The sequence below is a fragment of the Ambystoma mexicanum genome, chromosome 7p (genome assembly GCF_040938575.1).
Source record: "Ambystoma mexicanum isolate Mex_15411 chromosome 7p, UKY_AmexF1_1, whole genome shotgun sequence".
Classification (NCBI taxonomy): Eukaryota; Metazoa; Chordata; class Amphibia; order Caudata; family Ambystomatidae; genus Ambystoma; species Ambystoma mexicanum.
In genome coordinates this window covers 709,062,586-709,067,281 of record NC_090939.1, presented here as the reverse complement: position 1 = coordinate 709,067,281, position 4,696 = coordinate 709,062,586, and the positions used below count along the sequence as shown (strand labels likewise).

Sequence of the window (4,696 nt, the reverse complement as noted above, 5' to 3'; positions counted from 1 at the left end):
CATTAGCAGCTCAGGTATGCTACCCAACACCTGGAGGGATAGCATAATACTTACAAGAAAAGTTATCAGAATGATCCACAGAACTATAGGCTCTTAGCCATGTGTAATGGTGCAGAAGTATGAGTCAGACACAGGGGTGGCATATGTTTGGGCAGAGACTTTTATTAACACCAAAAATGTTTGGGAAAATGCTCCTCTACCCCTAAACACTATGAGGGGGTTCCCTGCCCCAAAGTAAACTAATGAAAATGGCAGGAAGTCTGAAAATGATCTGTCTGTCACTGTTGTGTCAAAAACCTATTTCTGCCCCTAACACTTGCATTATAAGATAACTGTGTAGGGGTATTCTTTAATAAATTAAACAATGTTCTTGATTTTCTCAATAAACAGAAAATATCCCAGATTAGCTGGTAGTAAGGTGATAAAAAGCAATGTTCAAAAACCACAAAGTTCCGAGACTGGTGTAGAGTTCCTTTCCCCTAGACGTATTCTTCCACCAAGAGGTTGGATCACAGATAAGTTAAAGTCTCTATATTTCCAGCATTTATATCTTACTGACTCCATGTGCCTGTCTGACATGATAAGATTTCACTTTATTATTCCCAGGGTCTCCCTGGTTTTCAATCTTCTATGTAGTTGTGAGTATTACATTCAAAAAGTTAGTTTTCTCTTGCCAAACTATATGTCAATATATGTCTCTTTTAGGGAGTCTCAGACCCTCTTGTCCTTAGACCTTGGTTTCTGATCTCTGTGTTTGTCCCAGACTCGCAGAGCAGCATTGCTCCCCCTTGGTGTACTCTACTGTCAAGTGAGCAACTGGGCCTCATTACGGGTCTAGCGGTAGCCCTGTTGCCGCTGGACCCGGGAAAACAAATTGCTGGCGTCTGACTTCCCGGTGCCATGACATTATTTTCATATGGGAAGGACCTGAAAATTAACTTTTTGAGTTATTTTCCTGGCTCAACCGGATTGATACCAATATCCAATTTACACTTGAACACTCTAAGAATCAAGTCATTTTTTTGGACCTTGTCATCAAGCATCAAGACGGGGAACTAAAATGTTGCCTACACCGTAAAAGGAGTGCTAGGAATACATTATTGCCTTATACGAGTGATCACCCCCGGCATTTAAAAGACAATCTTCCGTACGGGCAATATTTACGAATCAGGAGAAACTGTACCGACATTCATGATTTCAACCAACAAGCGGATGAGTTAGATACCAGATCAAAAGAGAGAGGATATCCCAAAACACTAATTAAAAGGTCACGCAAGCTGGCACGCTTTATGGACCGAGACTCTCTACTTGCTATTAAAACCCAACAGCCAGGCGATAACAAGATGACCTGTGTTCTAACACATGGTATCAAAACTTTTCAGATTAAGAAAATTATCTTGGAACATTGGGACATCATTAAATTGGATTTACCGGAGGAGCCCCCACCACGTTTTGCTTTTAAAAGGGCTTTAAACATTCAGGATAAATTAATACACTCGAGTTACCGCAAAGACACATCGAAAACTGGCCTATTGGATCTGCGCTCGGTTAAGGGTCACTACCCATGTGGTTCATGTAGTGCATGTACCTTCACCAGGAAGATCAAGGATTTCAAAATAGGAGAACGGGTTTGGACCTTGTCCCACCTCACCAATTGCAAAACCAAAAATGTAGCTTACTGCATTGAGTGTCCCGGCGGACTAAGATACATCGGACAAACAAGTAGAGCAGCACATATCAGAATTGCAGAACATTGATCCCGCATTAGATGCAAAACTTTGACCCCACCTCTTGTCAACCACTATATGACTTTGAAACACTCACCAAATGATATGTTATGGTGGGTACTGGAAACAGTAAAAAACTCGATCAATACACATAAAAGCTTGCTAGATAAAGAGGCACGTTGGATTTTTTGATTAGGCACACACATTCATGGACTAAACGAGGAATTTATTCCACCTTTGTAACTTTGCTATACTTTAAATCTACATTGCCGTAAGCCGGCAGTCTTAGATGGTGTCCGCTAGTCCACTTTCTGATTTTTCGTTTTTTGTTTTTGAGCTCACAGCCACTAATGTTGCATATATTTGCTTCTGTTTGCTGTGTAATTGTTAGCTCACATTTATTATTTTGCCTTTGTGGATATTACGACAATATTTCAGAAATGCCTCTAGTATTCCCGTAGGTTCACATTCACATGACAGCACACATTCTGCCATTTTGAGCAACACTCACGTTCAGGTGCTGAATCATGGCTTTACTTGTTTTAATTGGCTCTTTTACGTCCATTTTCTCTCCACAGCAATTACTTTCCCCCTACCCCAGGGAGCTTGCTGTCTCAGCTGCCCTCGTGGACGGGTTTTCGTTTTCGTCTTTCTTTTTCTGTGTCTCCTAGTACTCATTTCAAGCGAGCCCGTATTGTTTGGGTAGTAGACACTCCCTTTTTTAAGGATGTGTCACGGCCATCTCTTCGAGGGTTGGCTACGTCCTGCTAGCAATTACACAAGGGGTGTGTGGGGCTTTGTCCTATGCGGCCGCATACAACGGTTTCCAACCACTGAGCTTTGTTCTTGGGCAGGGCGTCATCACGCCTTCCCCATTATATTAGCACGGAGTAACCCAAACAGACTTCTGCTGCCAGACCTTCGTGTGCACTCATTCAGACAGGCTGCAGCGCTGTATGCGCAGCTTCAACTCCTCCATTGTTGAGGGTAAGTGCATCACTATCTGTCCAAGGGTTGGAACAGATTTTTACTTTCGTTAGATAGCTATTTATTTCAGTGCATTTATATGCACTCGTAACATTAGCTGTTCGAGCATCACCAGCTTTTATGGAAAGGGCTTAACGCACGTTTCTTAGTAGATTCAGAACCTGTATGCCTGCACCCGTGAAACTGCACTTCATTGTACACAAGTACTATTAGCCCGAACTGATAGGGTTTTTTTGGTTTTCTTCGGCAGGTTTGTGTTCCCTTGATTGGAACTAGCTATTGTTTACCTATGGGGAACATGTATTTTTGCACTTGAACGAAGTATTTCTGGGCATCCATTTTCCAGCGAACAATTAAAAAGCTTGACCCAAGTAAGCATTGTTTTCCGTTTGAAACAGATATATATATTTTCCATTCAGCCTTAATTATAATTAATTATATTTTCCATCAGCAGGTATTAACCTCTTTGGATGTATTCGGCACCCTAAACTTCAGGACTTTATTTTCTTCCAGAGTGGAAGACTATGTCCTTAACCAGGTAAACACAGGCCTAATAATATCTTGTTAGGGAGTTGAATTATTTATCCACACAATCTGATTTATGGGTTTTCTGTGTGTGACTCTGGTCCCCTACTAGATACTGCTGCCCATGTTTGAGACCGAGGTGACTCTGACGTCTAGAAACACTGTCTTGAAGTATTTCCCCCCACATTTATTTTGGGTAAGATTCCTCGTCAGGGCAGTATTATTGAGTAGTCTTTAGTAAATAATGTTTTCAAAGAATAACTGTTTAGCTAACTTGGCAATCTGAGATATTCATTTAAGAAGCATATAGAAAGTTATATTCTATTTTTTATATTGACTTGATATGTTTTGTCTGCTTCCCTGCAGGGATTATCATTACTTACTCTGCCCCGAGGAAGGCGTTTTCATTAACATCAGTGTCCTTACAGGTGGCCCGCCGAAACGTAAAAGTGGGCTCTCTTTTTTGCTGGAACATTAATTTAGTTTCCAGCTTCATTTCTTTGAGTCCCTGTCTTTTCAATTTGAACGTTGTGAAAAGTTTACGTTGGCAGACCTGTATAAGTGAATTCACACTTTTGTATATAAAAAAACTGAATTGTATGTTTTTCTTTTGTTATATTATGTATGTAATGACTATTCCTCATTGTAAATTACATGTCAGTTTAGTATTACAATTTTCCTTTTCTGTTTCTGTGAAATAAAAAAAATTTTTTGGGAAATGTTTTTTCAATTTGGTTTCATCTCGTGCTAGATTTTTATCTGATTATCTCAGTTTGCTTTAAGGAAGAATACATTGGATATTTTTCTTTGGATACCATGTGAATTAGAATTTGAGTTTATTAATTTATTTCTTACAGCTTTTGAATTTCTTTGTGCGACTTCCCGGCGCCACTGGGCTATTACAAGTCCGGTGGCCAGGAAGTCAGGTGCCGGTAATTTTGTTAATCCCCATTCCCATAGTCTAGTAGGACTCTATGACAGTAGGACTCTATGGGAGTGGGGACACAGAAGCACCAGCACTGTTGTTAACAGTGCCGGTGCTTCTGTGATGGCTTTGCCTACCGTGACCGTTGTGCCCGGCAGGGTCAGATCTGTTGGGCACAGTGGCTCCGGCAGACAAACCCGTAGTTTGCCGGTCCGAAACCAAGGGTGCTGGTGAGCTTACCAGCACCTTTATTTATGGATTGGCAAACTCGGCATGAGGCCCATGTCTTTGATTCTGTCTTTGGTCCCAGACGCTCTCTTTTGTCTCTTTGCGTTATTCTCAAGCTTCCCCAGACTCTAACAACTTCTGGAAAACCCACATACCTGTTCTCTTCTACTTGAATGGTACCAGCGTTTCCGCAGTCACTGTGTTGCTTGCTGAGGTCCTGACAGCTTCTCGGAGAAAGGTGGGTTCTTCAGCACTTCGGGCAGCAATCTCTCCCTAATTGCTGCGCATCCTGCGATGCAAGTGG

General features: G+C 41.5%; 1 long non-coding RNA gene across 2 annotated transcripts; it reads left to right on the top strand.

Moving 5' to 3' along the window:
- Positions 1-2,641: 2,641 nt before the first annotated feature.
- LOC138525554 (uncharacterized) lies at positions 2,642-3,804 on the top strand. 2 transcript variants are annotated; one of them, XR_011283352.1, is made up of 5 exons: positions 2,642-2,714; positions 2,965-3,085; positions 3,169-3,252; positions 3,352-3,435; positions 3,606-3,804. It is a non-coding gene; the product is annotated as an uncharacterized lncRNA (long non-coding RNA). The 2 variants fall into 2 exon arrangements; XR_011283351.1 differs by having other exon boundaries at positions 3,166-3,252.
- The last annotated feature ends 892 nt before the right edge of the window (positions 3,805-4,696 follow it).